This window comes from Hypanus sabinus, chromosome 8 (assembly GCF_030144855.1).
Source record: "Hypanus sabinus isolate sHypSab1 chromosome 8, sHypSab1.hap1, whole genome shotgun sequence".
NCBI lineage: Eukaryota > Metazoa > Chordata > Chondrichthyes > Myliobatiformes > Dasyatidae > Hypanus > Hypanus sabinus.
The window spans coordinates 72,299,610-72,317,368 of record NC_082713.1 but is presented as its reverse complement, the minus strand read 5'-3'; positions in this window follow the sequence as shown (position 1 = coordinate 72,317,368).

Here is a 17,759-nt window from a genome sequence, read left to right as displayed (position 1 = left end):
TACAGGAAAAAAATTGAAGGCTAATTGCAAGCTCTCTGAACTCAATCCAAAGGCCATTCTGAATGCAATGTTCTGCTATGTCAGTTTCTCCAGGTAGGCCAAATGGATACATTTCCTGTGCTTCTTGATGTGTGTTTCAACCAGGTGCCCCATTTGATCAACATACCATGCTCCATTTTCACAGGGAGTCCTGTCAAAGCCAGCCATCCTGAGTCTCAGGTCATCTTTGAAGCACATAAACTGTGATTTGAGCTTCCTTACAGGTTTGTGGATGCTATTAATCTAGTATTTCTTCAAGATTCTGGTGATCCTTCCAGAAATGGAGGAAATACAAGGAAGCCAGGCAGTAGTGATGTGTTTCTCCTCTTTGTTAAGCTTCCTGGTTTTTCTTTTAAGGGCCCGATTGATTTCCTTCATCCTTTAGCCATTCTGTAGGACCACAGTACACAATCATCTTATTCACTCATGGAGACTCTCCAGGTCCAAATTAGCTTTTGTGTGGTTAATCAAAGTAGAAGAAGGAGGTAAAGATAGAGCTCTGCTTGGCCCTCAAAATGGCCATTTTGCCAAAACTGAACATTACAAAATGAGAATGACTGGCCCTCCAGGCACTACAGCGAAACCCCGCCATCATGATTTTACCAATGGACGAAGGAAATGTGATGGTCCTGATGTCCTTGGAGAAATACCACAGGAAAATCCAACAGATTCTGCACGATCCCACCTGCAGGGTTCTATCCCGCTGATTTGTTTGTGAGGATGACCTCCACTTTACTAAAGAAATCCAGACTGCCAGCAGACATTTGCAAGACAATTTTACCTCAGGGACGGGTGCCACCAAGACTTTACGAACTCCCTAAGACACATAGGAGGGAACCCCCTGAAGCCTATCATCAGTGAGATAGATTGTCTGACTTACTACTTTGTTACGCATGCTCTCTCCTTTTGTTAGAGGCTGTAAGCATCACATCACAAATTCGACCAACTTTGTAAAAACAATAACCAACATCCAGCTGACCCCAGGGGAAATAATAGACAGTTTCAATGTGGTGTCCCTGTTCACGAGAGTTCCCATTAGGTCCTCCTGCAATGAAGGTTTGATAAGGGCACCATTGATCTTTTTGAACACACCCTTACATCAAATCACTTCCTTTATGAGGGGAACTACTATGAACAAACAGACGGAGTGGCCACAGGATGGCCCTTGCCACCGGCTATTGCTAATCTCTACATTGAAGACTTTGAGGAGAGGGCTCTGAGTTCATCGCACTTACACCCCAAATGCTGCTTCAGATACATTGATGACACCTTTGTAGTGTGGCCTCATGGACTCCAGGCACTCCAACAGCTCCATGACCATCTGAACAGCATAAATCCAAACACTCAATTTGTGAAGATGATGGAGAAGAATGGTCGCTTCCCATTCCTGAACATTCTAATATGATGGAAGCGGGACAGAAAGCTTGGACATGCTGTCTAATGGAAACCAACTCACACTGACTTATAACTCAACAATAACCGTCACCATCATGCCTCCCAACAAAGAACAGTTCTTTCTACTTCGATTAACTGTGCAAACACTATTTTGGACCTGGAGAGTCTCCACAAGGAAAAAAGATGATTACGCGTGATGTTCCTCCAGAACGGCTACGAGGTGAAGGAAATCACCTTATAAGGGCTGATGGGTAAACCAGGAAACTTAACAATGAGGTTGCCAGTGCCTGTCTTCCTTATATCTCCATGGTTTCTGGAAGAATCACCAGGATCCTGAAGAAATTAATACTATCCACTAACCCGTAAGGAAGCTCAAAACCCAAATTTTGCAGGTCAAATATGACCTGGGACTAAGGACAGCTGCTATTTGCAGGATTCCCTGTGAATGGGGAGCAGCGTATATCGGCCAGACAGGGCTCATGGTTGAAACCGGCATCAGGGAGCACGGGGGCCTATCTATTTGGGATACCCAGAGAAATTGGTGGTAGCAGAACATTGCATTCCCAATGGCCATAGGATGTCCTTGGAGAACTGTGCCACGCTTTTGGGACTGCCTGGTGGAGGAAGCCATTGAAATAAAACTAGAGAAATAGAATTTTTATAAGAATGGAGGTCTCGCTCTAAGTAAGAACTGAAATTGAATGCTAAATAAGCTGGGACAGGAGAAACATGATTGGTTGAAGATTAACCAATCTGGAGGGACAGACGACAGCAGCATATATACCACCAGACTAGATGTGCCTATGCATCATCCCCGATGAAGGTGACAGATTCTGTCATCAAAATTTCAGTTAAAATCAATACCCTTACCTGGCTGGAAGCCCAAGAAGAGTTTATTTGTCATATATACCAGGAAAGCACTAAATCCTTTTTCACTCCCTTCATGCCCTCTGGAGAAAAATTAGTCCCAGAAAGGCAAAACTTCAAGGAGGATCTAATTATGTAAGGCAGAGAAAATGACCTTCATTCTGGATCACTTCCCCAATTACTAATATAGGGACTTACATCTATACTATCTAACATACCTAATTGCCTATCTAATAGACCGAGCAGAGATTGCAATAAACCATTCCAGAAATTTGAGCAGATCCTCTTCACTCCTTCAGCCCTGATTGCTAAAGCTGTCAATAGTAACTCTGTGACAAAGGTCATGGCTAGTTAACTTTGTTTCTGATTCACAGGCATGCTGTGGTGAACTACATATACCTGTCTGGACATGCCCCCCTGCTGACTGCTCCTGTGGCTCCTCCCACTGACCCCGGTATAAAAGCGATTGAGGCCTGAGCCCGGCCTCTCAGTCTCCAGGATGTAGTGTGGTGGTCAATTGCTGCTTGTTCCTTCTGCCAGTCAATAAAAGCCGATATCTCGCCTCACGTCTCAGAGAGTTATTGATGGTGCAACACATGCCATGGATTTTCTTGTTTATTTGTATATTTAAAGTTAATAGTTATATATCTTTTGCTGCTTATGTGTGTTTCCCTGGCTTTGTTAGCATATGTTTAGTGTTTCTGTTTTTGTTTGTGTTCAGTAAAAATAAAAAATGTTTAAAAAAACAATAAATATTGATTTAAATAAAACAAGAACCAGCCATCGGTGGAAAGTATATTGACTGCTATACTCTGAACTTTCTGTACAATTTGCTGACATTCATTCATTCATTCATTCATTCATTCATTCATTCATTCATTCTCTCTCCCTCTCCCCTACTCCTCTCCCTCCCCCCCTCTCTCTCTCTCTCTCTCTCTCTCTCTCTCTCTCTCTCTCTCTCTTCTTCATTCACGCTTCTGTTCTCTTTCACCTGTGGATTTGCTTTCATAAGATTTGAAAACAGCCGGCTGATATTCATCACTTAGATTTTCAGTAATAACACTGGTGGATTTGATCACAAGGTGAGTCATGTAATTTAACCTGAGTGTAGTGTTTCCACTGACTGAGTCAGTTCATAAACACGTCACTTATCATTATCACCATCTGCGGTCCTATGCACCTGAGCCATCTTTTCTGGCATCTCCCTTACCATGACTTGGTCTCCCAGCTGCGGGAGGATTATTTTCTCTCCCTTGGCTGTCTCTGATCAGCAATGTGTTGTTGTTCCTTTGCTTGGTCCAACACTTACAGCTGTTTATAGAAATCCTTTACATAGCAGCTGATTTATTCCCTTTAAGTTCCAGGTTCACCACAACTTGTAATCACCCCATACGGGAGTCGTATTGCTCGCCCCATCAGTAATTCATAGGGGTTGAGACACAGAGTGCAGTTTGGGGCTGCTGTCCACCTCATCAGGATTCCTGGTGAATCATCAGCCTGTGTCTTTTCTGTCTCTGTTATAGCTCTAAGGCCGTTTTGATTGTTTGGTTCATCTTTTCAAGTTCAAGTTCAACTTATTTATTTATTTGCAGCCCGTTACACTACTGGCATTTCAGGCAGCAATGAAGATCCTTCACTTGTGGCAGTGTCCAGCTTTCTTCATCATGTCAGTAGCTTCCTCTTGGTTTTCACTACTGCCAGTCATGCAAATCCTGGCTGGAGACTTGGGAATACAGATGTAGAAGGACTTTTCACTGCTGTTTTCATAACAATTTTGTTTTGCCAGTCAGGGTTGTTAGCTCTGAGCTGAGCCCCTGGACCGGGAGATCGAGTGGACTACTGTTAATCTGCCCTCTACCCTTTCATCTGTTTGGCATGAGTAATCCTACCAACAGCCAAAGCACAAGACCTCAATGGCAGCCAGCAGAGTTCTCCGGGTCTCTGAGGTTTGCGAACCTCCAACCACAAAAAGTTTGTTGTCCTCTTGAAGAGTTTAAGTACATGTTCAACCATATATGGATACCTGTGAATGCATCCAAATAAAAAGTGTTACTCCGGGGCCAAGGTGTAAAACACAGAGCACAGGGTACATGGTATACATTAGGTAGAAGTAAAATACAATCACAGAAAACAAACTTCTGCCATTCCTAAGCTCTGAGGGTGGTAGGGTACATGGAATCACTGTTGAATCCCTAACAGCTTGCGTTTTTCCTTCATCTCTTTCCCTGTGAAATGTGCTCCCTTATCCTGATCCACCTGGGCTGTGGTTCCCCAGCTGGAGAGGATTTCCTGAGCTGAAATCTATGCTACTGTGCCAGTGGTACAATCTCTCACTGAGAAAGTCTCTAGACTCTGGGTGAAGTGATCCAGGATTGCTGACAGTAGCTTACCCCACTGCTTTTTGCCAGTGGCCCCATGAAGTTTGGTTGTTTCCATAGGGTCTTCTCGGCCGTGGCTGGTTTGCCACCTTACCGGGTAATGCTAGGCACAAATGATACAACAGCTACATAATTTCTCAGTCTTTCTACCCATCCATGACCACCAGCAGCTTTGCTAGAAAGTCATGAGTGTGCTGTACCTTCTCTGATTCATCACCCCACGATATAACTTCAGTAGCATCTGCCTAATATAAGGTGGAGCTGCCAGGACTCCTGTCTCCCCCGGGTCCAGCTCCCACCTGTTTCCTCCTTGGCTCCCTGTCTTCTCCATTTCTCCTCCTCCACTTCCACCTCTTCATAAAAGTTTATGAAACTGGCCCAAGTAATTTCAGTCACCTCTTGTTCTTCAGCTGCCCTTTTTGCCCTGATGCCTGCCCACTCTTTTCCTTTCTGCTCCTTACTCGCCCCTTTCTGGTGAGCCACTAATCTCATCACTGCAACCTCTGCTGGCAGACTCACTGCTTCCAGCAGTCCTCGTATTGGGAAATACCTACCTCTGTTATGGCTACAAATTGTTGTTGTGTCCACACCATCAGATAGTCACACACCATCCCAAAAGCATACGCACTGTCAGTCTACATTTACTCATCTGCTCTTACTGTAGCACAGTGCTTCTGTCAGGGCCACCGGTTCCACCACCTGAGCTGGGTGACCCTTGGCCATGCTCTTTCACCACAGCCCATCCAATCTGCGGCTTTCCATCCATGTACCTCCAAGACCTATCTATAAAATTTCCCCTATTCCTCTTCCAGAAGTGCTTTTCTCAAATTGATCTCTCCCTCCAGCTTTTTTTCCATTTGGCAATCATGTGCCTGCTCCTTATCAGGAAGTACCTTGTGGGATTCATTCCAGTGTCTCTTACTACGGTCACTGACTTGACTGTGGAGCACAGGAACTGCTGTTCTGCTGTCAGTGGCTTCTTTCAGCCTCCCTGTATTCAGGAACTCTACAACGATAGGGGGAGTGCGCAGTATGATTAGTCCCACCATCACAACAGATTCGCTTCCTTGCACAGTCTGGGAGCTTCTGCTACAGCAGCTGCCTGCTTTGTTGAATAACATACCTTTGGTCTTAAGTCCCCATGGCCCTGCATCACCAGTGCATGCAATACCCTCCCTCATTACTGCAGCAAAAGTGAAAGGGGAGATCTGCATTGGGTTACCCCAGTCCATTGAACAGACCTCACTCCCCTTATGTTGACTGGGCGGGGCATGAAGTTGATTGCAGAACATTGGTCATCTGACATGTCCTTTCTCCCCCATGAGATCATGTATCCCAGGTACTGTATAGTTTGTTTCTCTATTTCAGCCTTGTGGGGGCTGATTTTAAACCCCTTATCCCATAATATATTTAAAACACTGTCTATCAGTCCTAAGTGACCTGCTTCATACTCTTAGGCAATTAACAGATTATCTACATATTGTAAGATAGTCAAGTGGTAGCTGCTACTTTGAGGTTTCCAAAAGGTTATGCCATGACCTTGTGAAAAATGGCTGGGCTACTGGGGCAGTGGGTAGTGGAGAGGGGGGAAGTCTGATACACATGCAGTATACAGCTGCCCATCCAGGGTAAAGGCAAATTGGTCCTGGGGCTTGATACTAATGGAAGCTCCCAAAATCTATTGGCAATGTCCAGGACTAAGATAATTTTATGTACTGAAAACAGGCCATTCAGGATTGTGACAGAACTTACCACATTGGGATGGCATCTTGGCATATACTGGCCTTAAGGGAAAGTCTTGCCTGATAAGCCCGTTGGAATTCTTTGAGGAAACTTCAAGTAGGATAGATAAAGGAGATGTAACTGATGTTGTATCTTTGGACTTTCAGAAAACCTTTGATAAGGTGCCGCACATGAGGTTGCTTACCAAGTTAAGAGCCTATGGTGTTACAAGTAAGTTACTGGCATGGTGAGAACATTGGCTGATTGGCAGGAGACAGCGAGTGGGAATAAAAGGATCCTTTTCTGGTTGGCTGCCAGTGACTAATGGTGTTCCACAGGGGTCCATGTTGGAACCACTTCTTTTAAAGCTGCATATCAATGATTTAGATGGTGGAATAGATGTCTTTGTTGCCAAGTTTGCAAATGATGTGAAGATTGGTGGAGGTGCAGCTAATGTTGAGGAAACCCGGAAGCTACAGAGGATTAGGAGAATGGGCAAGAGAGTGGCAAATGAAATACAATGTTAGAAATAAATGTGAAAACTATTTTCTAAATGGGGAAAAACTCCAAAATCTGAGATGAAAAGCGACTTGGGAGATCTCGTGCAGAACAGCCATTGAGTCAATGGTGAGGAAGGCAAATGCAATGTTAGCAGTCATTTCAAGAGGTCTAGAATGCAAGACCAGGGATATGATGTTGAGGCTTTATAAGGTACCGGTGAGGCCTCACCTTGAGTATTGTGAACCTTATCTCAGAAAAGAAGTGGTGGCATTGGAGAGGGTCCAGAGGTGGTTCACAAAGATGATTCCAGGAATGAAAGGGTTACCATACAAGACACGTTTGATGGCTCTGGGTCTGTACTTGCTAGAGTTTAGAAGGATGAGGGGAGATCTCATTGAAATCTTTCAAATGTTGAAAGGCTAAGACAGAGTAGATGTGAAAAGGATGTTTCCCATGGTGGGAGTGTCAAGGATAAGAGGACACAGCCTTAGAATAGAAGGGTGTCCATTTAGAACAGTTGTGGAGACATTTCTTTAGCCAAAGGGTGGTTAATTTGTGAAATTTATTACCACAGGCAGCTGTGGAGGCCAGGTCACTGGGTGTATTTAAGGCAGAGATTGATAGGTTCTTGATTGGACATGGCATCAAAGGTTATGGGGAAAAGGCCGGGGAGTGAGGCTGAGTAGGGGAAAACAGGATCAGATTAAATCGCAGAGCAGACTTGATGGGCCAAATGGCCTATTTCTGCTTCTATGTCTTATGGTCTTATATAGGTGAGTTAGTAGTCGAAGAGGTCACTCTTAGTAACCCATAGGGTTTTAGTTCCTTTACCATACTCTGGACAGCTGTCAACACATCATTTTTTGTGGGCTTATGGGGTTTATGCAAGTCCCCCACCTCAACTTTAATAAGTTTTATCTTCACTTGACCATAAACTTGCTGTGTCCAGCCCACAGCTTTGGGAACTGCTGACAAAGTAACCCATAGGCACTGTAGCAGCCAAACCAAACCAAAACAACCTGCCAGAAACCCGACGGATTTTTTATATTTGCACGACACACTCTCACTCCAATAACAGTTGCTCCAAAAGTTGAAGATATGCATTTTATCCTTTATTAGCAATTAGCAAACATACAGTCTTGAGCTGATGCAACTTAAGCAAACCCAAGAGTAAGCTGAGTGCAATTGAATGTTATTGAGCAACCAGGAAAAGATACGACATCCCCAGCTGCTACAGACGCAACGAACGAAGTATGAAAGTGCAACTTATTCCCTTCGCTTTTACCCCACTTCCACCCATGTGACTAGCTGCCATAATAAATGCGCAACGCAGGCGGAGAACAGCTGCATAGCTCCTACACACACTGTCCCTGGCTCCAGTCCCTGAGTGACTCCGGCTGTGCTGGCTAAGCTGTATAATCTACTGGTTGTACATGTTCGCTCCCTCAGGATTAACCCTTTCTAGAATCTAGAACAGGCCCTGCCCCTCCCACAGTATGTCTATTCAAGGATAGTGCCCTCATTATTTGGACAAACTCAGAAATCAGCTGGAAGCTGGAAGATTGCGAACATCTGTTCCTCACTTCTTTCCGCTTTCACTGTTCTTCGCCCTACACCCATGATATAAATAGCCACTGCAGTCATTGACAAGGGTACGTTAGTTCAGTTATCAATACCAGTGCCCTTCTATCCACTAACATATCACATTGCTGGCTCCCGAACAATGTTGTTGTGTACATCTGCGGGTCTCTGGGGCTGACAAAGGGGGGCCACAGCCAGCTATTTGTCTGACCTCAAAGGGGTCTTTACTGATTCTATAATCTGGCCAAAAGTCAGATTGGACAGAGAGGGCACTCTCGGGGTTGGGGTCTTTGGTTCTGTTGGTGGGTGACTCTCATCTCTCCAACTATGGCTTGGGAGACCACAGCTGTTGCATTATCTCCTCTGTCTTTATATGCCTCGTGTGGCAGGCCCTCACTTAGTGCCATCTCTGCATCTTCACAGCAGCAATGAAAGCTATGTCACCTTTACAACCTGTCTTCCCTCTCTATTGATCTATTTCACAGCCCATGAAACTATTGTGGAATACATTGATGCCACCATTATCCCCGTCTAAAACATCATGGTGGGGTCAGCTCAGCTCTTCCTTGAGCATTTTCAGGAAGACAGGATTATCCCTCCCTGGACTACCCAGCCCTGAGTGTTCCTCATAAGCTCAGTATTTTCCCTCTGCATCGCCTACGACAGGTTCATCAGCCTTCTGAACAACTGGCACCATCATACCCCCGTTAATCTCTCCTCTTCCAAGTCACTGTCCCACTTCTTCCTTAAAGTTCCAATATCTTTCCTCATTTCTTGTATTCCCTCTAGTTGTGAATGTTCCATCCTGCAGCCTGGAGTCATACTGTCCAATGTATTTCTCAAGCATTTAGCTTCAGCCAATATGTATATTTCTTTGGGTGGCACAACAGTTTACAGGACCGGCGACCCAAGTTCAATTCCTGCCGCTGCCTGTAAGGAGATTGTACCTTCTCCCTGTAACCACATGGGTTTGCTGCCACAATCCAAAGACATACCACTTCATAAGTTAGTCAGTCCTTGTAAATTGTCCTGTGACTAGACTGGGATTAAATTGGGGATTGTTAGGTGGCGTGGTCGAAGGGCCGGAAGGGCTATTCTCAATAGCCATGCCACCCATAATCTGTTGTCCACCAAACGAGTACACAGTTATTCTGGCATCCCGAGTGATATCCTACCACTACATGAGTGTTCACAATAGCGACGCTACGCTTAATCCATTGTCTACAGAATGAGTATACCTGCACCTACTGGTGATCTTACACAACCAGTGGTCCTGTTTTTAGTCTGTCAGCTGGTCCCTTACATAAAACGCACAAAAGCACACACACACACACACACACACACACACACACACGGAGTTGTCAGATGGATCAAGTATGGGTGCTAGTCTTAAAGAAAATTCTCACCTCATTAGACAGCTGAAATCACCAGAGAGACACTAAGGTTGAATTAACTGAAGACTTTATTCTGCACAACAAGCAGGCATCATTCAGGGGACACTCTCAGTCCAGGCTCACAAACCCAGAGATGTCACACTTTTATAATTTAAGAACAAAAAGTAACAGTAGTTGATTCAATACAATTTCAATAGTTACAATAACAATGTTTACTTCAATGCTTTGGGATGACAATGGTTCCTTTGAAATACATAGTGGAAGCCCATTGTAATTGATAAGACACCTGAAGGACTAAATACCTTTGGGAGAAACGAATTAACACTAACATCCTAAAACCTTTTGCCGATAGAGAGCAAGACAGCCAAAATTAATATTGCACACCAATATGGTAAATACACAAAATCTTGATTGCCTATACCGGGGGTCGGCAACCCGCGGCTCCGGAGCCACATGTGGCTCTTTTACGTCTGTGCTGCGGCTCCCTGTTACTTTGGGAAATAATTGGTTGTGGCGACCCTTTTCCTGGCACATCCGAACCGACTCACAATTAGATAGCCTACGGAGGTTTGTGAGTACGTGTCTTTTGCAGCATCCGCGCCCATGGGGGGCGGGTTGAGGGAGGCTTAAAAGCAAGGCTGTTTAGTTCGAATAAAGCTATCTTTGACTGCAGTTTACTGACTGCGTGTAGCAACCGCTACGTGTTTTTATCGCTGGCTGTCCAGAGGGGAGGTGCTGAAACGCTTTGTCGCGTGTCTGGAAGAAGTGAAAACTTTCCTGGGCAGCAAAGGACTCAACTTTCCTGAGCTGGAACAGCCAGAGTGGCTGGAAAAGCTACACTTCATGGTAGACATGACAGCGCACCTGAACACGCTGAACACAGCTCTTCAACGGGGTAAGGACGTACAGCCCTGCACATGTTGGAGGATGTTTTGGCATTCGAGCGCAAGTTGACGTTGCTTGCCAGAGATTTACAGAAAGGCACATTGTCTCACTTGCCCAATTTGAGAGAGTTCAAACAATGTCACGACATGATAAATTCGGAGTATTTACATTCTGCAATCATCGCAATGCAAACATCGTTTGGGAAACGCTTCTGTGAGCTCAGAGAGGAAAAAAACACATTATCCTTCCCGGTCACTCCCCTAAGCATCGATCCATCCCTACTGAATACGACTGCATTGTCAGGTGTGAGTCAACCTGAACGAGTATGATAAATATTTTAATTGCCTATTATTTTACGTATATTCATATGTTTTCATTGTTCAGTGAAATAGTCCTTTTATTTTTCAGGTTGACAGCCGGCTGACGTTATTTTTGGTTTGCTGCTGGCGGCAAATTTAAGTTTGGCGTTTTTCATAAATACAAGAAGGACTCAAATAGACGTTGAGTATTTTACTTAAAAGTAACCTTTAACCTAACGTCTTTTTTTCGGAGTTCAAAATGTTTCTGTTGCATGCAGAAATGTAATTTCGTTTTCTCTGCAGGAGTTCATCAATTTCATAAATGCAACACATTATAGTTTGTTTATACATAGCATAAAGGCAAAACAAAACGTTGTATGCAGTGTTATTTCATTTTAAATGTCAAACGGGTTTTGCGGCTCCCAGTGTTTTCTTTTCTGTGGGAAACGGGTCCAAGTGGCTCTTTCAGTGGTAAAGGTTGCTGACCCCTGGCCTATACCTATGACCATGTGACATACAAAATGACAACATCTGTCTGCTCTGCCAGCTTGACTTCAAGTCACAATGGTACCTGGTTTCCTGTAAGCCAATTAGCAGAAACACATTGTCTTAATGATTAACTCTTGCATATAGAGTCATAGCAAAATTACAGCCCAGAAACAGGCCCTTTGGCCAATCTAGTCCATGCTAACCACTTAACTTGCCTATTGCCATCGATCTGCACCAGGGCCAGAAGTTTGGATAGGTACCCCTCCCATTCATGTCCCTATCCAAACTTCTCTTAAACGTTGAAATCAAGCTCACATGCACCAATGCGCTGACAGCTCATTCCACACTCTCATGACCCTCTGAGTGATCCCCTCATGACCTCCTTAAACTTTTCATCTTTCACCCTTAACCCATGACCTCTAGTTGTAGTCCCACCCAACCTCAGTGGAAAAGGCCTGCTTGTCTTTCCCCCGTCTAATGTATACCCATCATAATTTTGTATAACTCTATTGACTCTCCTCTCAATCCTCTACATTACAAGGAATAAAGTCCTAACCTATTGAATCTTTCCTTATAACTCAATTCCTCCAGTCCCAGCAATATCCTTGTAAATTGTTTTTGTACTTTTTCAACCTTATTTATATCTTTCCTGTATGTAGGTGATCAAAACTGCACACAATACTCCATATTAGGCCTCACCAACATCTTATACAACTTCAACATGATATCCCATCTCCTGTACTCAATACTTTGATTAAGAAGGCCAAACTACCAAAAGCTTTCTTTATAATGCCGATAGTTCAGAGTGGCAAGTCCTGATAGTCTTCTTCATTGTCCACTACACCCCCAATCTTAATGTCATTCAACCTGCTGATCCAGTTAACCACATTATTATCCAGATCGTTTATATGCATGACAAACAACAATGGACCTAGCACCAATCCCTACCATTCCCCATGCAGCATTAGTGAACTTTCCCATTAGTAGAGCTAATAGGACTTGATGTTTCAATCCCTATGATAAAGTCGACACTCTCAATGTTGGCAGTGGCTTGGAGTGGTGATGAGGAGGGTAGCTACGTCATCGGGGTCATCAGGTGGGCACCCTCCTTCTTTGATGTTTCGTTGATAAGCCCACGACATCTCCAGAGGGTTCAATGGTGCTACCTGGCGTCACAGATACACCCCCCCCCCTCAGTTCCGTACCCTCCTGCCTTCATCTTGCAGGTTGTTGTCTTTCCTTTTGATCCAAATCCAACTGCTGCTTTCTTCTGTTGCATTTGACAAGGACTTGATTGCTTCTTGAAGGGAGACACCCCTCACCTCCATCTTCTTCAATAGACTGGTGGTAGATGTAACAACAAATCCACTGCATCCCACTTCTACAGGAAAATCTTGGTTTTCCAGCCATTCTGAACAGCTTCAGTTGCCAGTTCAGAGTATTTGGTCTTTTTCCTCTCTTGGTCCCCCTCTAGTTCAGGTGCAAACTGTCTTTTCAGTACAGTTCTAAGATTATTGGAAAATTTTCCTGGGAATGGGTGACCTGTCCAAGAGGAATGAGTTGCACTTGCACTGGAGGGGAACCAATACCCTGGCTGGGAGGTTGCTAATGCTACTCAGGAGAGTTTAAACTTGTTTTACAGGGGGCTGGAAACTGAAGCACCAGGTCTGTAAGGGCAGGATCAGTCCGGAAGGTATATGTCAGGGAAAGTATTGAAAGTCAAAATCGAAGTGACAGGTATGATGGGTAGGATAGTTTGAAATGTGTCTATCTCAATGCTATGATCATTATGGGTAAAGAGCTTGGATGAGTGCATGGAACAATGGAGTTTTGGCCATTACTGAAACTTGATTGAGCAAAGGGTAGGTATGGATGATCAAAGTACCAAGTTTTCGAAGTTTTAAACAATATAGCGAAGAGGTAATGGGGGGTGAAGTTGCATTACTAATCAGGGAAAATATCACAGCTTCACTCAGGGGAGACGTGATGGAAGCTTCAGAAACTGATTCCATTTGGGTAGAACTTAATAATAGGAAGGGTGCAATCACATTGATGGGATTATACAACAGAACCCCCCCCCCTTCCAATAGCCAACAGGACATTGAGGAACATTGAGGACATTGATGTAATCAGATTAAGGAAATTTGTAAAAAATAATATGACTGTTGTCAAGTGGGATTTCAACTTCCTTAATATAAATTGGGACTTTCTTAGTGCAGGGAGTTTAGATAGGGCAGAATTAGTTAAATGCATCTAGGAGAGCTTCTGTAATCAATATGTGAGAAGTCCAACAAGAGGAAGATCTGGTTTGAGTAATGAGCCTGGACAGGTGACTGACCTTCAGTGGGTGTTAGAGAACACTCAGTTAGAGAACAACGAGCATAACTCCTTAACTTTCACAATAGCTATAGATAAGGATAGGCATGGTCCTTTCAGAAGAGTTTTAAATCAGGGTAGGGCAAGTTACAAGATCACTAGGCAGGAAATAAGAAGTATTCATTGGGAACAGTATTTCTTTGGCAAGTCCACAGCTGACATGTGGAGGGTATTTAAACATCAATTGCACAAAATTGGGCCTCCAGATGAGTATGAAGGTGGATAAAGCCCCATGACCTGTCAAGAATTACCCCAGGTAGTTGAAAGAGACAAGAGACAAGATTGCTGGGGCCATGACCAGTATCCTTACATCATCTCTAGACACAGGTGAAGTCCCAGAGGACTGACACATGGCTCATGTTTTACCTCTACCTTAAGAAAGAAAAAAAGGGAAAGTCCTTGGAACTATAGATCAGTGAGTTTCACGTCAGTAGCAGGGGAAGGTTGATAGGGTTAGTTAAGAAGGTTTATGGAATGTTTGCTTTTACTAGTCGAGGCATTGAGTTCAAAAGTCAAGAGGTTACGTTGTAATTTTATAAAGCTCTGGTAAGACCACATCTGGAGCATTGCGACAGTTCTGGTCACCCCACCATAGGAATGATGTTGAGGCTTTGGAGAGGGTGCAGAAAAGGTTTACCAGATGCTGCCTGGTTTAAAGGGCACATGCTATCATGAGAGGCTGGGTAAACTTGTGTTCTTTTCTCTGGAGCAGCAGAAGCTGAGGGGAGATCTGATAGAGGTTTATAAGATTATGAGAGGCATAGATAGAGTAATCAGGGAGTATCAGTTCCCCAGAGATGAAATCTCTAATATCAGAGGGCATGCAATGAAGGTTCAAAGGGGAGGTGAGGGGTAAGTTTTCTAGACAGAGAGTGATGGGTACCTGGAATACCCTGCCTGGTATGCTGATAGAGGCAAATACATTAGAGGCTCTTAAGAGACATTTAGATAGGCACATGAGTGTGAGGAAGATGGACATTGTGTAGCTAGGAGAGATTAGTGTTTGGGTGTATTTTTATTTGCTTTTTAGCTGATTTTGCACAATATCTTGGGGCAATTGCCCTGTTATTCTACTGTACTGTTCTATGCAGTACAGGTCGCAACCACTGAGGTTAGACTAACTAGCCTATAATTTCCTGTCTTTTGCCTTCCTCCTTTTTTAATGAGCGGACTGACGTTTGCAGATTTCCATTCCTCAGCGACAATGCAGAATCAAGTGACTCTTGAAAGATTATGACCGATGAATCCATTATCTCTTCATCAACCTCTCTCAGGACTCTGGGGTATAGTTCATCTGGTCCAGGTCACTTATCCACCTTAAGACCTTAGAGTTTGCCTAGCACTTTTCTCTTTGAAAATATAGCAATGGCACTCACTCTTGCTTCTTGGCACTCACAGACCTCTGAACACTACATAGAGAAGACAGATGTAAAGTACCCATAAAGTTCATCTGCCATTTCTTTGTCCTCCATTACTACCTCACCAGCATCATTTTCCAGTAGTCCAATATCAACTTTTTCTTCCCTGTTACTCTATATAGCTGAAAAAAACTTTTGGTATCCTGCTTTATATTATTGGCTAGTCTTTACATTTCTTATAGCATTTTTAGTAGCACTTTGTTGGATTTTAAAAACGTCCAACTCATTTTTGCTACCTTATATGCCTTTTCCTTGGCTTCTATGCAGTCTTTAACTTCCCTTGTCAGCCCCTGTTGCCTACTCCTGCCATTTGAGAACTTCTTCCACTGTGGGACCTATCCATTCTTGCCTTGTGAACTATTCCTAGAAGCTTCAGCCATCTCTGCTCCACTGTCATCCCTGCAAGTACCCTTTTCAATCCACCTGGTCAAACTCCTCTCTCATGCCTCTGTAATTTCCTTTGTTCCACTGCAATACAGATACATGTGAGTTATGCTTCTCCCTCTCAAATTGCAGTATGAATTCAATCATATTATGATCACTGCCTCCAAAGTGTTTCTTTACATTATGCTCCCTAATAAGATCTGGGTTATTACACAACACCCAATCTAAGCCTTTCCCCAAATAGGCACAAGCACAAGCTGCTCTAAAAAGCCATCTCATAGGCATTCAACAAGTACCCTCTCTTGTGATCTGACACCAATCTGATTTTCCCAATCCCCTTGCATGTTGAAGTCCCCCATTACAATTGTGTTATTACCCTAATTACATGCCCTTTCCAGCTCCCTTTGCAATCTCAACCCCACATCTTGGATACTATTTGAAGGTCTATATATAATGTCCACAATTTTTTACCCTTACAGTTTCATAACTCCACCCACAAAGATTCAACACTCTCTGACCGTATGTCACCTCTTTCAAAAGACGTAATTCCATTTCTTACCAACAGAGCCAGACCACCGCCTATCCCTTCCTGCCAGTCCTTTCGATACAAAGTATATCCCTTGATACTAAGCTCCCAATTCTGGCCTTCTTTCAGCCACGACTCAGTGATGCCTACAATGTCATATCATCCAATCTCTAATTCCACCATGAGTTTGTCCACCTTATTCCAAATGCTACGGACATTTAAATACAGCACCTTCAATCCTGCATTCTTTGCCCTTTTGAACTTTGCCTCTGTGTTACAATTTAACTCCTTGCTCTGTCTGCATTTGTACACCACCATTGGCTTGTCCTTCCTTCCATTCATATTACACCCATCCTCAACTTGAAAACCTGCTGGCTCTGCCTCAGCTCTATCATCCTGGTTCCCATCCCCGCACTGCATTAGTTTAAAACACTCCCAACAGCTCAGGTAAATCTGCCTGCAAGTATATTGGCCCCCACCCCCCGGATTCAAGTGCTACTTGTCCCTTTTATACACATCTGATACCCAGAACAGAACACTGGCTTATACTCACTGGAATTTAGAAGATTGAGGGGGGATCTTATTGAAACGTATAAAATTCTGAAGGGATTGGACAGGCTAGATGCAGGAAGATTGTTTCCGATGTTGGGGAAGTCCAGGACAAGGGATCACAGTTTAAGGATTAAAGGGGAAGTCTTTTAAGACAGAGATGAGGAAAAACTTCTTCACACAGAGAGTGGTGAATCTGTGGAATTCTCTGCCACAGGAAACAGTTGAGGCTGGTTCATTGGCTATATTTAAGAGGAAGTTAGATATGGCCCTTGTGGCTAAAGGGATCAGGGGGTATGGAGAGAAAGCAGGTACAGGGTTCTGAGTTGGATGATCAGCCATGATCATACTGAATGGCGGTGCAGACTCAAAGGGCCAAATGGCCTACTCCTGCACCTATTTTCTATGTTTGTATGTTTCTAGATGTAACCCTGATGCTATCTAGAGCTGAATAAGAAATAATGAACGAAGTTACCTAGACACTGCCTGTTCTCGTCGAAGCCCTGTTTCAGCCAAAGCCTCGCTACTCTGACTCAGACCACTCAGATGATGACTGCTCCCACAATGACCACTCCAATAGGTGGTACTTCTTTTTTGACAGAGGCTGGCTTTCCTGTTGAAAATCTTTGTCGGACCTGCGTGGGAACACTCCTGTTGCTTCTGCCCAGTACTCCCGTCAAAATACTTGTTGCTTTTCAAGCCACTGTTGCCTCTTTCTCCCTTTAGAAATTCCAGCCATTTCATTTCTGCCATTAACATGATAGTGTCCCACCTTTGAGCAACTCCCCTCTCGCGCCTTTTAATTTCCTTTACTCCTTTTCAATACTGATATATCCGACTTTGTCTTCTCCCTCTAAAAATACAGGGCGAATTCTATCATTTTATGATCACTGTCTCCAAGGGTTCCTTTACCTTAAGCTCCCTAATCAAATCTGGTTCATTAGACAACACTCAAT